General features: G+C 45.3%; 4 non-coding genes across 4 annotated transcripts; all 4 read left to right on the forward strand.

Annotated features, from left to right (window-relative positions):
* The first annotated feature begins 3,968 nt into the window (after positions 1–3,968).
* On the forward strand, positions 3,969–4,050 carry TRNAL-AAG (transfer RNA leucine (anticodon AAG)). Its single transcript has one exon. It is a non-coding gene; the product is annotated as a tRNA-Leu (tRNA).
* A 4,171-nt stretch (positions 4,051–8,221) lies between these two features.
* Positions 8,222–8,303, forward strand: TRNAL-AAG (transfer RNA leucine (anticodon AAG)). Its single transcript has one exon. It is a non-coding gene; the product is annotated as a tRNA-Leu (tRNA).
* A 290-nt stretch (positions 8,304–8,593) lies between these two features.
* Positions 8,594–8,675, forward strand: TRNAL-AAG (transfer RNA leucine (anticodon AAG)). The gene has a single exon. It is a non-coding gene; the product is annotated as a tRNA-Leu (tRNA).
* A 5,911-nt stretch (positions 8,676–14,586) lies between these two features.
* TRNAL-AAG (transfer RNA leucine (anticodon AAG)) lies at positions 14,587–14,668 on the forward strand. The gene has a single exon. It is a non-coding gene; the product is annotated as a tRNA-Leu (tRNA).
* The last annotated feature ends 3,192 nt before the right edge of the window (positions 14,669–17,860 follow it).

Genomic DNA, 17,860 nt, shown 5'->3' on the forward strand with positions numbered 1-17,860 from the left:
CGCTGGAAACCTTCGATGAGTTAGTGTGAGAATGAACCACTAGCAAAAGAAAAAATAAAGCTTCGCAACCACAGTTTATCAGATCATTCTGCTTCATCTCAGTTCGATTTTTATATTCGAACAATGGCATGAGTAAAGGGAATATCGTATCCGTGCAAGAAAAACGACATTCATAATCATGACCATAGACACCATCTCTCCAGAGATGGTACAACAGAACTGCGATTTGATATGTCGTGAGGATTCCTTTCTAGGCATAGGGGCAGCAGACTTTGTCGAAAACGTCACGTTTGAATCGTGATGAAAACTCGAGGGCTTAGTGTGAAACTAATCCAACTACAAAAATAGCCATTTTAGGGTTTTACACCAATTGATAATAAAATTGTTCTTTTACTTGGTGACAAAAGATGCCTACTAATTTCCCAATGGTCTTGTATATAATACAGTGCCTGTTATTTTTTGTGTGAATAAAATCTAAGCATTGTAATGTGAAACGAACGTCTGTACCAATAACATAATTTATACATATAAATTAAAAGACAGAATCAAACTAAACAGATGAGAAAGAGGGCATGTGTAGGGATAGCAGTGAAGAAGTTACAAAATTTTGCATATCTTTGCAAAGACGAACGTAATTTTATTCTTGGCCTTGTTTGGAGACACAGAGACGTATCTCAGTAATTATTCAATCAAAGTAATGACTTTGCTAATGTTCAACGAAAAAAAAATCATTTTTTTATTTGTGGAATATCAACAATTGCCTACGGTATTAAAAAATTTTATTTTGTATTTCCTGAAAATGTAAGATTTTACATTACGTTAGTTTCACATTGTTATTATTATTATTATTATTATTATTACTTAAATCCAGCGTTTTGTTCCTTATCTCTTTATCTGATGATGCTTGTTGTTTTAAGGGGCCTAACATCGAAGGTCATCGGCCCTATCTCTTTATCCATAATGGCATTTATATAATAAGTTTATCTGGAAGAGAGTAAAGTTTTTACATTCGGACATAGCCATGTGGTCGCTAACATACAGTACTGTACTTGCTGCACTGCTATGCTTTGTCTCTACTCACTGAACTTACTGTTGTTGCATCATCTGGCCTGAAATTTCACGAATGTTCTGTATACGTTCTGGTTTCATTTAAGTTTGCCACAACTCATGCTCTTCTTCCGGTTCAATGGTTGTCCGATGTAAACATAAGGTTTCCTGTGGAGCAGTCCATGACCTCTGTTTCCACAGGACCATAAGTAAATTTTCTATGTGCGCGGAGAGAACAGCCTACACTGATCGCTGTACAACTCCCATAAGTTTCAGCCAACTTGGACATTAATGAACATTATAATGAATATTGTCTAGTAATTATAAACAATATGTAAGTTTAAGTGTCATTTAAATACGTGATAATGAATTTTATGAATTAATTATTTTATTCTTTACGAGTCTTGGTTAAATCAACATATTAAAAGTTAATGGCATTGTGCTCGCCCGTGCTGTAATTACGCATGCGCATATCATTGGGCGAACAAGTGCTCATCGTGACAGGAGTATAATTACCCGAGAGGAATGTACACGTAGACATTACCTTCCTCATCTGCCACCACGTGTTGGTATCTATACTCCATGTGGAGAAAGACTAATGACTTGTGAATATATTATTAAAAACGTACGTATTCAATCTGCCAAATACGGTACTAATGCGCAGTCTGTCTCTTCGCTCTTAGTACCCTAATCAAAGTGAATGACGCATTTCTATAAGAATCCCTACGATATGATAGCCTTAATTTTCTTTCACAAATCAGGGACAGAAGTATACGTGACAAAAATCGGCGGATTATCGACAAACAGAACTTTATTAAAAGAAAGCATATCATGACAGTGGGTAAAACCTCTTTCACACAAAATGCATCATTCTGTGGTACTTTTTACAATAGTTAAGGTCTCTTCTTATAACAATCATACTTCGTATACTGTATTTCATATTTCTCAAAGAACTTTGATCTCCTTTTATTGTAGGCACCGAGTTTATAAAATTCAGTGCAAGATACATGTTACATGTAGGCCTACCGAATATCAGGATTGGCCCTGATTTAACAACCTGTAAGAAAACAGGGCTAATAAGGGTCCGCCTGTCAATACAATTTATATACACAATTACTATATGGTAATTAATTTCTTTATTTTTCCTAATCCGTCCCCCCTCCAGGGTTGGTTTTTCTCTTGGACTCAGCGAGGGATCCCACCTCTACCGCCTCAAGGGCAGTGTCCTGGAGCGTCCGACGTCGGGTCGGAAGGATACAACAGGGAAGGAGGACCAGTATCTCGCCCAGGCGGCCTCACCTGCTATACTGAACATGGGCCTTATGGGGAGGATGGGAAGATCGCAAGGGATAGACAAGGAAGATGGAAGGAAGCGGCCGTGGCCTTAAGTTAGGTACCATGCCGGCATTGGCATGGGGGAGAAGTGGGACACCACGGAAAACCACTTCGATGATGGATGAGGTGGGAATAGAAGCCCCTCTACTCAGTTGACCTCCCAAAGTTGAGTGCACCCAGTTCCAGCTCTCGTACCACTTTTCAAATTTCGTGGCAGAGCCAGGAATCGAATCCGGTCCTCCGGGGGTGGCAGTTAATCACACTGACCACTACACCATAGAAGCGGACATATGATGATTACTAATTTAATTAATTTCGTCATCGTACATGTTTCGAGAAAATCATTTCTCTTCTTCAGCGATAATAGAAAAAAACCAATCAAAAACTCCAAGGATATGCTTAAAATTACAATATAACATATTATATTATAAGACCTTACATTCCACAGAGGCGGACGCAAATGTGTTCAGTTTCTCAAATTAACAGCTAAGAACTCTGGTGTAGTGGTTAGTGTGATTAACTGCCACCTCCGGCCCCGGTTCGATTCTTGGCTCTGCCATGAAATTTGATGAATGGCACGATGACTGGAACCGGGTTTGTTCAACCTCAGGAAGTCAACTGAGTAGAAAAGGGTTCGGTTCCTGCCTCAGCCATCCTCGAAGTGTTATTCCATGCTTTCCTACTTCTTTTGTAGGCAAATGCCGGGATGGTACCTAACTTAAGGCCACGGCCGCTTTCTTCCCTCTTCCTTGCCTATCCCTTCCGATTTTCCCATCCCCCACAAGGCCCCTGTTCAGCATAGCAGGCAAGGCGAGGTAGGTACTGGTCCTCCTTCCCAGAAGTATTCCCGACCAAATGTATTACGCGCCGGGACACTGCTCTTGAGGCGTTAGAAGTGGGATGTCTCTACCGCCTCAAGGACAGTGCCCTGGAGCGTGAGACATTGGGTAGGGGGATACAATTGGGGAGAATGTCCAGTATCTCACCCAGGTGGCCTCAACTGCTATGATGAACAGGGGCCTTGTGGGAGGATGGGAGATTGAAAGGGATAGACAAGGAAGAGGGAAGGAAGCAGCCGTGGCCTTAAGTTAGGTACCATCCCGGCATTTGCCTGGAGGAGAAGTGGGAAACCACGGAAAACCACTTCCAGGATGGCTGAGGAGGGAATCGAACCCCCGCTACTCAGTTGACCTCCCGAGGCTGAGTGAACCCCGTTTCAGCCCTCGTACCACTTTCCAAATTTTGTGCAGAGCCGGGAATCGATTCCGGGCCTCCTGGGATGGCAGCTAATCACACTAACCACTACACCACAGAGGCGGCTTTTTCAAGTTCTAAGTAGGCTAAATTCCAATTTTCGGCTCAAAAAAATTCAAAAAGAAGATTTTTACAACATATAGACGCAATATGTCATAAGACTCATTCTACAGATATTAGAATTCGAGACTGTTATACTGAATCAGATCAAATCTTATCACTACTCCGTGATTCCTCTACGCGAGGTAAGCAATGTAGTGCAAGTCCTTTGCCCCGTAACATAACACATGCGAGATACAAGCCAACAGTGTGAAACAACCTGACAGAGCAGCGGTAGCGTGGCCGAGCGGTCTAAGGCGCTGGTTTAAGGCACCAGTCTCTTCGGAGGCGTGGGTTCGAATCCCACCGCTGCCAAGTGCTTTTTACACGCACCATTGTGTTGGCAGTATTGAAGTGCAGCTCTCAAGAGGCAATGTAAGGAACAAGTGCTTTTCTATTTGGGTGACTCAGACATTTCTAAAATCTCTGGCATTATGCGACTTTACATTTGGATATGAAATGTGGACTTCAGGAAAGTCAGGAACCGAGGGAGTTTGCTACGCGTTTTAGGCCACGTACCTGTGACCATTGAAGAGACAGTGTGTTCGAACCCCACTGTCAGCAGCCCTGAAGGTGATTTTCCGTGTTTTTCCAATTTCGCACCATGAAAATGCCTGAGGCCATTACTTTGCTAATGGCCACGGACGCTTGCTTCCCTGTCCTATTCCATCCTCGCCATAAGACGTAAAACCGACAGCAATGAAAGCGTGGAAGAAACAGAAGAATGTGAAGAAGGTTCAACAAAACTAGCTGGACAGAAATGAAAATATTAGCTATAACCTGTGTCGAATGACAAGCTGTTTCCATTGTGCTAGTTTTTGTGAGGAAATACATATTGCCCTCCGCGGGTGAAATTTTCGGTGGAACACAGCACATTAAGTGGGTGGGATAATGAGACTACATTGCAGCCACGTGGTTGGACAGTCCTGAATAGACTGTCGACGACAAAAAGCTTCTCATATGAGATAGAGTGTAGTGGTTTAACGTCGCAGTGATACATACAAGGTTTGGTCAGTAGATGCAGAGTGGGTCTCCGCCCATTAAGTGGCCACGACTGCACTCTGACCGGCCAACCGAGCAGAGGGCCACGGCTCTACAGTGGCTCTACGCCTCTACATTCGGGAGACGGGACAGGGCTGGACATCACGGCTGGCCCCAACCGTCGTCTGTCCTGAGAATGGTTTTCCGTGGTTTTCCATTCCCTGCACTAAGTCGAATGAAGGGACAGTTCCTAGTGTAGGCCACGGCCGCTAACCCCCTCACCTTCTCCGAGCATCTCCTTCACCGCAACAAATCTCCCGGCCTGAGAGACGGCGTCAACTTCTCGGTGGCCCGCCTCGCCCTTCAGGGGAGAAGTAAAAACATTTTAGTGAAAGAAAAAAAGGATTTTGGCGGCGTACGAATGGGAACGGGCTAGGATTGTTGTAACTAGTTGCCGTGGGCTTAAAAGGTACAGCCTCAGCATTTGCCTTGTGTTAAAAAACAGTAAAACCGTCGTCAGGACTGCTGACAGTGAGATTCGAGCCACCATCACTCGGATACAAGCTTACAACTATGCGAAGTTGTTGTTGTATAGACAATGCTTTGTATTTAGGGAATGATGATGATGATGATGATGATGATGATGATGATGATGATGTGGTTCGGTGGAGACCTGTCAAGGGATGTAATAAATCACACTGAGTTAGGCCTTGTCACCCCACTTCCACCAGAATTTAATTCCTTTCTTTCATTCTTAATCTGTTTGTCCTCCAGGGTTGGTTTCTCCCTCGGACTCAACAAGGGATCCCACCTCCACCACCTCAAGGTCAGTGTCCTGGAGCGTGAGACTTTGGGTTGGGGATATAGATTCGGAGGAGGACCAGTACGTCACCCAAGCAGTCTCACCTGCTATGCTGAACATTAACCTTGTGGGAGGATGGGAAGAGTGGAAGGGATAGGCAAGGAAGAGGAAAAGAAGTGGCCATGACCTTGAGTTAACATCCCGGCATTTACCTGCAGGAGAATTGTGAAACCACGAAAAACCACTTCGAGGATTGCTGAGGAAGGAATCGACCTCTTCGACTCGGTTCACCTCTCGAGGCTGAGTGGACCCCGTTCCAGTCCTCGTACACTTTTCAAATTTCATCGCAGAGACAGGAATCGAACCTGGGCCTCCGAGTGTGGTCGCTAATCACACTAAGCACTACACCACAGAGGCGGACTAGGATTTCATTTTACAAACCAATAATCTGTCCCTCTTTAGGACCTAACCGTTACAGACCAATGATGATAAATTCATTCTCACTCTCTTAAACGAATCGAACCTGTTAGGTCAGGTTTACGCCGAATGTTACTAACAATTTGTTACCAACATATGTGTAACAGAACACCAGTATGACTTCTGTTTTCAATGTTAGCTACATTTCCCTCGCTACCCCTCTTGTCTGAACCACTCATCACTCGACCAGTTATCGTCCGCCAGGAACAGCCGATCAGCGAGTGCAAAAGCATCGTTTAGTGGGAAGTGTATTGGTACCATTGTTAACATTATTTGATCTTCACCGACTTCGTATTGGTAAGAACATTTCTGTTGGCAATACAGGAAATCTGTTACAAACATGAGATGTTGATAACATTTGTTGGCAACATATGTCAGCAACACCGATGTAAACGCGGCTTAACGCCTCGCGAACTGTTAAGTAGATGGATAATTTTGACATATCTCAGATTTAACCGCGGTCATCGACTTTACCCAGCCTAACGTTACGTATAACCAATAAAGCTAACAACATACTGAGAAATACCCTGCCGGCACGCTACAAATAATGGAACATAGTAGTTCATTTCCGAATAACGAAATCGGGGGTTGATGGGAAACTTGTCTGTTTCGTATATCTATAGATGTAGAATATTTAATACACGCAGGTATCGTAGCCGAGCGGAAGACGCTCTTTTAAGCTATAAGTTGTCTTAATTTTCTCATTAACGACCGGCGACTCATATGTTAAGCAGGACCGACCCCAACAGTAAACAAGCAATGGTTTATTTGTAACAATATCGCAAACCGATGCTGCTAAGATAAGATATATGATGACTTCTTTTCGGAGGCGTAGGTTCGAATCCCACTCCGGCCGACGATTTTTGAAGTACATTCCGTCTCTTAAAAAATTACAGGTGTAATTCTTCTCTATTTATGCAATGCTCGGTTGTACTGTTATCCTCGTTCAATATATTCTTCCCACTCTTGTTCTGTTCGAAAGGTACGTGACAAAGTTAGTAGCAATATTATGTATAGCCTACGAACTTTGGTAGGAGTATCTTAACCTTCTTGTTCTCTTCCGCCGCTGTTTTACGGCCGGATAGCCTTCTCTTTCACTTCTTGACGCCGACTTTATCTGGAGGGATATATTTACCAGACACGACCAAAATTCTCAACCTGGTCATGAATCGAACCTGGGACTCTTTGAAGTGAACGCCACCACGCTGACTATTCAGCCAAGGAGCCGACGTACAAAAATGGTTAGAATCCTCTTCTTCTTTTTTTGCTATTTGCTTTACGTCGCACCGACACAGATAGGTCTTATGGCGACGATGGGACAGGAAAGGCCTAGGAATGGGAAGGAAGCGGCCGTGGCCTTAATTAAGGTACAGCCCCAGCATTTGCCTGATGTGAAAATGGGAAACCACGGAAAACCATATTTAGGGCTGCCGACAGTGGGTTTCGAACCCACTATCTCCCGATTACTGGATACTGGCCGCACTTAAGAGACTGGAGCTCGGTCTTCTTCTTCTTAATCGGTTTAACCTCTATCGCCTCAAGGGCAGTGTCCTGGAGCGTGAGACATTGGGTCGCGGGATGTAATTGGGGAGAATTACTAGTACCTCACTCAGGCGACCTCACCTGCTTTGCTAAACAGGGGCCTTGTGGGGGATGGGAAGATTGGAAGGAACAGGCAAGGAAGAGGTAAGGAAGCGGCCATAGGCAGTGGCCTTAAGTTGGATACCATTCCGGAATTTGCCTGGTGGAGAAGTGGAAAACAACGGAAAACCACTTCGAGGGTGGCTGAGGTGGGAATCGAACCCACCTCTACTCAGTTGACCCCCCGAGGCTGAGTAGACCCCGTTACAGGCCTCGAATCACTTACCACTTTTAAAATTTCGTGGCAGAGTCGGGAATCGAATCCGGACCTCCGCGGGTGGCAGCTAATCACAGTAACCACTACACCACAGAGGCGGACTTGCTTCATGTTCGACGATGATTATACCAAGTTAGGATCAAATAATTGCAACTACACACACAATGTTGAGGAATACGCTACCAGATTGGTTCTTCATATGTTAGTATATTGCGAGTCGTCAAATGAATTGGAACACTTTTTTATCGCTCATGATTATACACCTTCACGTACATTTAGCGTATTGCACGGCTTTTTGCCCGACAACAGATGATGGGCGAGATACAAACCGCAGAGTAAGTGTACTGAGAAAAATGCGTTAGTCGTGTGGTAGCGTGGCCGAGCGGTCTAAGGCGCTGGTTTAAGGCACCAGTCTCTTCGGAGGCGTGGGTTCGAATCCCATCGCTGCCAGTGTCTTTTACAGCTGCCTAAAACAGCCACGGTCCTAAAATTAGTACAAAATAGTATAAAAATTCGGCCACCTCTGTAATTGTTGTGGTTGGTGTGATTAGCTGGCATCGATTCCCGGCTTGCCACGAAATTTGAAAAGTGGTACGAGGACTGGAACGGAGTACACTCAGCCTCGGGAGGTCAATTGAGTAGAGGTGAGGTTCGATTCCCACCTTAGCCATCCTGGAAGTGGTTTTCCGGCTTTCCCACTTCTCATCCAGGCAAATGCCGGGATGGGAACCGAAACCCCTGGTAGCGTGGCCGAGCGGTCTAAGACGCTGGTTTAAGGCACCAGTCTCTTCGGAGGCGTGGGTTCGAATCCCACCGCAGCCAGAGTCTTTTAAAGCTGTCAGAAATGTATTCGTTGTAACCCCATGAAATTTACGAAAGATAACAACTTCATTTCCTTCAAAACTAATTTGTTTGGCTACTGGCTATGTAGTGAGCTCCTTTGGTTCAGAGGGTCCCGGGTACGATTCACGGACGGTTCTGATATTTGTACTGCGTCTGATTAATTCCTGTGACTAGGGGACTGGGTGTTTGTGTTCGTCTTCTCTCTTCTTCTTTTTTTAATCTGCTTATCCTCCAGGGTTGGTTTTTCCCTCGGACTCAGCGAGGAATCCTACCTCTACCGCCTCAAGGGCAGTGTCCTGGAGCGTGAGACTTTGGGTCGGGGGATACAACTGGGGAGAATGACCATTACCTCGTCCAGGTGGCTTCACTTGCTATGCTGCACAGGGGCCTTGGTGGGAGATACGAAGTTTGGAAGGGATAGACAAGGAAGAGGGAAGGAAGCGGCCGTGGCCTTAAGTTAGGTACCATTCTGGCATTTGCCTGGAGGAGAAGTGGATAACCACAGTGAACCACTTCGAGGATGGCTGAGGAGGGAATCTAACCCCCTCTACTCAGTTTACCTCCCGAGGCTGGGTGGACGCCGTTTCAGCCCTCATACCACTTTTCAAATTTCGTGGCAGAGCCGGGAATTGAACCTGGGCCTCCAGGGGTGGCACCTAATCACACTACTGTACCCACTGCACCACAGAGGCGGACCCAGTATTTTTTTACATTTGTCTTTACGTCGCACCGATACCAACCGGTCTTATGGCAACGATGGGGTAGAAAAGGGCTAGCAGTGGGAAGGAAACGGTCATGGCCTTAATTAAGGTACAACCCCAGCATTTGCTTGATATCAAAGTAGGAAACCACGGTAAACCATCTTCAGGACTGCCGACAGTGGGGTTGAAACCCACAATCTCCCAATGCAAGCTCAAATCTGCGCGCCCTTAATACCACGGGCACTTGCTCGTTCGGTTCAGAGGTATCGGGTTCGATTGCCGGTCCGGTTGGAAATTTTAATTGTTTCTTATTTTTTTGGCTCGGGGACTAGGTTGTTTTATTCGTCCCAACACTCCCGTGTTCATATTCACACAACACACAACCATACCACCAACAACAGACAAACGCAATAGTGATTACATCCCTCCATATGGGGTTGGCGTCAAGAAGGGCATCCGGCCGCAAACCAGGACAACCGAGCTCGATAGCTACAGTCGCTTAAGTGCTGCCAGTATCCAGTATTTGGGAAGTGTGTTCGAAACCCACTGTCGGCAGTCCTGAAGATGCTTTTCCGTGGTTTCCCATTTTCGCACCAGGCAAATGCAGGGACTGTACCTTAATAAAGGCCACGGCCACTTCCTTCCCACTCCTAACCCTTTCCTAACACATCGTCGCCATAAGACCTATCTGTGTCGGTGCGACGTAAAGCGAATTGTAAAACAGGACCCAATCGAAATGCGCCACCTTAAATGCTTGGGAAAAAACGGTAGAAGAATAAGGAAAATAAGATTATTCTGTCTCTTTTCATCCTTGGCTTTGAAAATGTACCGGGCGGTACACCTCCACACCGCTAATTAAAACATTGCGCCAGTTGAAACTCCTCTACTGGAGGAAGCCTGAACTTTAACTACCATGTTAATTCTAAAGTTTCTCAGAAGATGTCGCTATTGTAAATTTTGAAGAGTTCTGAACTGTGTCTTTTTCGATTTATATTTGTTTACTCTGTAGTAAGAAGTGTGAACATTCTCTTCTAGATGGCACTACTTAAGAACTACAATTGTGCACTCTAGTGCGAAGTGAAGGAACTTTTTTTGAAGAAATTTTGTAGTCATAAGTTTGTTCTTTGTTAAATTTCTTTCAGTTATTTTTTGGGTTGGCAGTATAACCCTTCTCTTTCCGCTTGTTTTGAATTTAGCAAATCCTGAATTTCTCTAATTAATTTTTGACCAATAACGTATGTCTTCTCCGATATGGAGATGTTGCTTTATGCTACCCAATAAAATTGAGGGGGTGGGGGTTCTCATTCTTGAAAGGCCTCGAATGTTCCACGAGGGTATTTAAACTGCTGATTTTCTGGTCTCCGGGCCACTTCAGTAACATCTATCCTAGTGTGATTATGTAGCAGGGGGCGGGAGGCGCCTCTTTCTTCGGGCAGCAGTTCATCCATCAGTAATGGCCTTTTAATAACTTCTGTTTTCGCTAGCTCAGCAGTTTAACCCTCGGGGCAGGTTCGAAACTTTTATCATGTAACTTTCCTTTAAAATGTAAAAGACACTTGGTATAAATTCTGTCTCTTTAACTACACATTGGGATAGAGAGTGCCTAACCCTCTCGAGCTCCCACTCATATTGTTTGAGGTGACTACGTTTTCATAACAGTTTCCCTTCTCTTTGTAATGTAATAACGTTTTCCTATCGTGTCACCTCCGTAGTATGGGATTAGCCCTTGCATAAGCGGCTTAGTGCCAAATAGGTTTTAAAAAAGTGTATTAGGAGTGCAAGTTACGCCTCCACTCAAGTTGGTATTTTGGGGCCATGTAATTGTCCTGTTTCTTTACTGAATAGGCCTCAGTAGGTTGGGTATTTTTACCCCTGTTCTTGTGTGCCTGGAGGGCAGCTTGAAGGTTGAGTTTGGTGTGGCCTTTGAATAGGCTTGAACTTTGTGAGCAGGTTGCTCTTTCTTAAATTTGGTTTCTGTGTGCCTCGAGCAGGCTTAACTGGGTATTTGGGAGCTAGTGCTCCTTGGCATGGTTGGGGTTTTCTGCCCCTTTGTTGATCTTGGTACATAGGTTAAGTTGGGCTCATTGCTCAAGGATTGCGTGTCTGGGGGCTCGAAGCCCAAATCCATTACCAAATTGCAATTGTACTTTCTTAATTTGTTGATATGCTACTGAGTACCTGTCATACTTGTTATTTCCTGATCTTGAAAAGAAAATATAATCTTTGTTAAATTTTAAATTAACTTTAATTTCGTAAGTTGAGACCTATTCATCCCAGCACCTTCTTTCACCTCTGCTGTTCCACAGATACCTCGGAACAGAGAATATGAAAATAAGTCAGATATGAGCTATACTACAATTAGTAGCACAATTCCTTATGCAGCCAGTCCCTGTAATGAATGGTGTGAAAATCGCGCTCATAGGCCCGGTTGGCGCGTGCATTTCAGTGGGCTTGGCAGACCTACAGTATATGTAATAGTAACTTCTGGTTCGGTGGGGAAAGCAACGGGAAACTACATCACCCGTCATCTTAAAAGAATGCCTCTTCAGTATGCCTAAGCCATCTATGACAGCTGGTGGCAACTACTCAACATATATAGCGAGTATATAAGCAAAACACATTTCTTTTGTAGGTTACAAGACACAGCTATCTCTAAGCCCAAAATGTTGATATCGGATCCCTTCCATATTTTCTCTCTGATTAGTGTTATATACCACCTCTGTGGTGTAGTGGTTAGTGTGATTAGCTGCCACCCCCGGAGGCTCGGATTCGATTCCCGGCTCTGCCACGACATTAGAAAAGTGGTACGAGGGCTGGAACGGGGTCCACTCAGTCTCGGGAGGTCAACTGAGTAGAGGGGGTTAGATTCCCTCCTCAGCCATCCTCGAAGTGGTTTTCTGTAGTTTCTCACTTCTCCTCAAGGCAAATGTCGGGATGGAACCTAACTTAAGTCCACGGCGGCTTCCTTCCATCTTCCTTGTCTATCCCTTCCAATATTCCCATCCCTCGACAAGGCCCCTGTGCAGCATAGCAGGTGAGGCAACCTGGGAGAGGTACTGGTCATTCTCCCCAGTTGTATCCCCCGACCCAAAGCTTCACGCTCCGGGAGACTGCTCTTGAGGCAGTAGAGGTGGGATCCCTCGCTGAGTCCGAGGGAAAAACCAACCCTGGAGGATAAGCAGATTAAGAAAAGAAGAAGAGAAAGACGAACACAAACACCCAGTCCCCTAGTCATAGGAATTAATCAGACGCAGTTCAAATATCAGAACCATCCGTGAATCGAACCCGGGACCCTCTGAACCAAAGGAGCTCACTACATAGCCAGTAGCCAAACAAATTAGTTTCGAAGGAAATGAAGTTGTTATCTTTCGTAAATTTCATGGGGTTACAACGTATAGATTTCTGACAGCTTTAAAAGACTCTGGCAGCGTAGGGATTCGAACCCACGCCTCCGTAGAGACTGGTGCCTTAAACCAGCGCCTTAGACCGCTCGGCCACGCTACCGCACGACACAGGTGAAGTTCTCGGTGCAGGTCACATACTGGTTTGTATCTCTTATCTTCTGTTGCTGGGCAAAAAAGGTTTGCACTACACTGAGTGTATACATGAAACTCTTTAACCACAGAGCGATAAGAACGTGTTCCGATTCTGTTGACTCTCGTATACTAACATATGTAGAACCAATCTGGTAGCGTATACCTCAACTGTGTTTGTGTAATTGTAATTCTTTGATCTTAACCTGCTATAAACGTCGTAGAACTAAATAGATGTTCTTCATGTTCTACGCTTTTCCCATACCAGCGGGGTTGCGGGTGCGAAATGTTTCGCACATGTGGACTTGGCCTTGTTTTACGGCCGTATGCCTTTCCTTGTCCGCCTCTGTGGTGTAGTGGTTAGCGTGATTAGCTGCCACCCCCGGAGGTCCGAAATTTGAAAAGTGGTAGGAGGGCTGGAACGGGGTCCACTCAGCCTCGGGAGGTCAACTGAGTAGAGGCGGGTTCGATTCCCACCTCAGCCATCCTGGAAGTGGTTTTCCGTGGTTTCCCACTTCTCCTCCAGGCAAATGCCGGGATGGTACCTCACTTAAGGCCACGGCCGCTTCCTTCCCTCTTCCTTGTCTATCCCTTCCAATCTTCCCATCCCTCCACAAGGCCCCTGTTCAGCATAGCAGGTGAGGCCGCCTGGGCGAGGTACTGGTCATTCTCCCCAGTTGTATCCCCGACCCAAAGTCTGAAACTCCAGGACACTGCCCTTGAGGCGGTAGAGGTGGGATCCCTCGCTGAGTCCGAGGGAAAAACCGACCCTGGAGGATAAACAGATTAAGATAGATAGATAGATGCCTTTCCTTTATGGAGGGGTGTAATCACTATCACTATTGCGTGTTTCTGTAGTCGTTGATTGTGTACTAGTCCGTCTCTGTGGTGTAGTGGTTAGCGTGATTAGCTGCCACCCCCGGAAGTCCGGGTTCGATTCCCGGCTCTGCCACGAAATTGAAAAGTGGTACGAGGGCTGGAACGGGGTCCACTCAGCCTCGGGAGGTCAACTGAGTAGCCATCCTGGAAGTGGTTTTCCGTGGTTTCCCACTTCTCCTCCAGGCAAATGCCGGGATGGTACCTAACTTAAGGCCACGGCCGCTTCCTTCCCTCTTCCTTGTCTATCCCTTCCAATCTTCCCCATCCGCCGCAAGGCCCCTGTTCAGCACAGCAGGTGAGGCTGCCTGGGCGAGGTACTGGTCATTCTCCCCAGTTGTATCCCCCGACCAAGAGTCTGAAGCTCCAGGACCCTGCCCTTGAAGGCGGTAAAGGTGGTATCCCTCGCTGAGTCCGAGGGAAAAACCGAACCTGGAGAGTAAACAGATGATGATGATGATGATGATTGTGTACTGTTATATTTGAATTCGAAGAGGAAAGTGGTGGTGCGAACACAAACATCCAGCCCCCAAGTCAGAAGAATTAATGTGAAGCGAGTAAAATCCGAGACCCTGCCGGAAATCGAACCCGGGTCCCTCTGAACCGAAGGACTCAACGATGACCATTCAGCCAAGTAGTCGAATAAATAAATAAATAAATAAATAAATAAATAAATAAATAAATAAATAAATAAATAAATAAATTATCCTCCGATCGGAGCAATTCTGGTGTCAATTCGTGGGTAAACAGAGGAAGAAGCACGGACGGGGTACATTGTGTGGTAGCGTGGCCGAGCGGTCTAAGGCGCTGGTTTAAGGCACCAGTCTCTTCGGAGGCGTGGGTTCGAATCCCACCGCTGCCAGTTTGTTTTACAGCTGTATAAAGTTGTAACTGCATGAAAATTACGAAAGGAAACAACTTTCTTTTTGCTAGTTGCTTTACGTCGCACCGACACAGATAGGTCTTATGGCGACGATGGGACAGGAAAGGGCTAGGAGTGGAAAGGAAGCGGCCGTGGCCTTAATTAAGGTACAGCCCCAGCACAGCCTGGTGTGAAAATGGGAAACCACGGAAAACCATTTTCAGGGCTGCCGACAGTGAGTTTATTTCCTGCACAATTCATAGATGTCGTCACGCATAATCACATGCAGCCGTATAGACAATACAGCCCAACCCGCGTATTTTTATTTGCCCTCGATTACATATTTAAGGGTTAGAAAGAAAATCCACAGCCGTTATATCAATTTCACCGGGCGATTTGGCCGTGCTTTTAGGAGAGCGCAGCTGTGAGCTCGCATCCGGGAGATAGTGGGTTCGAACCCAACTGTCGGCAGCACTGAAGATGGTTTTCCGTGGTTTGCCATTTTAACACTAATATTTGAAATTAAGAGGGTTCCTCCTATTGAATTCAAAGATGTTTATTAACGTGAAAGAATCACAGCTTTAAACACACTATAACACCTGGATGGATGAATTTGAAATATGACTTTAAAACAACTTTTAAAACACACTATAACACTTGCACAGATGAATATAAAATAAAATATGGTAGATGATGAATTTAAAATCCTTTAAAATGATGACTCAGTTGTTGTATACCCATGGCGATTTGTCCAGCTTGTATACAAGTTGTTTTAAGGTTTTATTGTGTTTGCCCGATTTGATTTTGTGGCTGATGATGGCACATATTTGGTGCCGAAACTAGTACCTCATGTCAACGATATATGATTCTTTCACGTTAATAAACATCTTTGTATTGAACAGGAGGAACCCTCTTAATTTCAAATATTGTAATCCCACTTCAATACGGATCATGAAATTTCTAAATATTAATTTTAACACCAGGCAAATGCTGGGGCTGTACCTTAATTAAGGCCACGGCCGCTTTCTTCCCATTCCTAGGCCTTTCCTGTCCCATCGTCGCCATAAGATATATCTGTGTCGGTGCGACGTAAAGCAACTAGCAAAAAAAAAAAAAAAAAAAAAAAAGAAAATCAACCGGGTCAGAAGCGGAATGAATGAAGCCCTCATCTAGCGGCGAGGATATGAGCATTGCCGGCTGCCGAAGAACCCCTCTGGTGAATGATTAATGACTGGCAGATGAAATGAAACGATATTGGAGAGTGTTCCTGCATGGAAGTTGACAGGGGAAACGGCAGTACCCGGGTAGGAACCTGTCCCGCTTTTCCCAGCATAAATCTCATGTGGAGTAACCCGGATTTGTATCGCGGAACCCACCGGTGAAATGCCAGCGCGTTGCCGTCTAAGCCACGAAGGCTTCCTTAAGTATTCGAATTTTTCTCAAAACAGGTGTCATGGCTATGTCACGTAAAACTACAAGATGGCTCAACATAACAGTATCATCGAGGTAGACACGACAATTAGAGCACAAATTACATGGTTTTATACTTCAGTGATGCCTAAACCGTCTATGGCAGCTTCGGCTGACTACTCAACATACAGAGTACCCTTCTTTCTTTCTTTCTTTCTTTCTTTCTTTCTTTCTTTCTTTCTTTCTTTCTTAATCTGTTTGCCATCCAGTCTCGGTTTTTCATTCGGACTCAGCGAGGGATCCCACCTCTACCACCTCAGGGGCAGTGTCCTATAGCATGAGACTTTGTGTGTGGGGGATACAACTGGGGAGGGGGAACAGTAACTCGCCCAGGTGGTCTCACCTGCTATGCTGAACAGGGGTCTTGCTGGGGGTTGGGAAGATTGGAAGGAATAGGGAAAGAAGCGCCGTGGCCTTAAATAAGGTATCATCCCGGCGTTTCCCTGGAGGAGAAGTGGGAAACCTCTTCGAGGATGGCTGAAGAGGGAATCGAAACCCTCTACTCAGTTGACCTCCCGAGGCTGCATGGAGCTGAGTGGACCCTGCATCTGCCTTCGTACTTTTCAAATTTCGTGGCAGAGCGGGGAATCGAACCTCCGGAGGTGGCAGTTAATTAAATTAACACCTATACCACACAGGCGGATTCCATCAAAATTATGAAAGGAAAACGACTTTATTTCCGGTATAACTCATAGACGTTGTCACGCATAATCACTTCCGGGCATGCAGACGATGCAGCCCACCCCGTGGTTTTCCGCCCTGGAGTGAGTGTTTAGGGGTTCAATTCCTACTTAAATCAGGAGTTGTCATGGCTATGATAACGGTATCAAATGTCATGTAAAACAACTACAAGATGGCTTACTTCATAACGGTATAATTGAGGTAGACAAGATAATCAGGGCAGACATTACATGGTTTTATACTCACGCGACCACAAACCAGGTAAGTTAGTTTGCAATAAATAAAAAAAATAACTGCTTCTCTTCTTCTTCTTAAACTGTTTACCCTCCAGGGTTGGTTTTTCCCTCGGAATCGGCGAGGGATCCCATCTCTACCGCCTCAAGGGCAGGTCCTGGAGCGCGAGACTTTGGCCGAATGCAAGTTTACAGCTTCGTGCCTTTAACTGCATGGCCAACTCGTTCGGTGGAAAACCACTTCGAGGATTCCTGAGGTGGGAATTGCATCCCCCTCTACTCACTTGACCTCCCGAAGCTGAGTGGACCCAGTTCCAGTACACGTACCACTTTTCAAATTTCGTGGCAGAGCCAATGTGCAACAAAATGGTTGCAGATTTATCGACGTTATCCGATTCAAAACTCGTTGACTATTGTCTGTTACCAGTGCTACTTTGCGGTATAAAAGGCTGGACTCTAAACGCTTTCTCAATTAACCGACTTTGCATTCGGGAGATGATTGATTTGAATTCCCTCCGTCGGTAGCCCTGAAGATGGTTTTCCGTAGTTTTTTCATTTAATAGCACGGCCTCTACTTTCCCAGTCCTAGCATTTTCCCATCCTTGTGTCGCCGAAAACCTTCGATGTTCGACGTTAAATAGAAAAAAAAAGAAAAGAAAAATAGGAAACCCCGTGAAATCTTAAATCTCACGAAAAACAGGAAAGCAACATATTTCGGTCACGTCTTCCGAAATCGGTAATGCAGCCTGAGCTGATCACAGAAGGCAAGGTTAAGGTGAAATAGAAGATTATCCTGGGCAGGGGACCT

This window comes from Anabrus simplex, chromosome 6 (genome assembly GCF_040414725.1).
Source record: "Anabrus simplex isolate iqAnaSimp1 chromosome 6, ASM4041472v1, whole genome shotgun sequence".
Taxonomy (NCBI): Eukaryota; Metazoa; Arthropoda; class Insecta; order Orthoptera; family Tettigoniidae; genus Anabrus; species Anabrus simplex.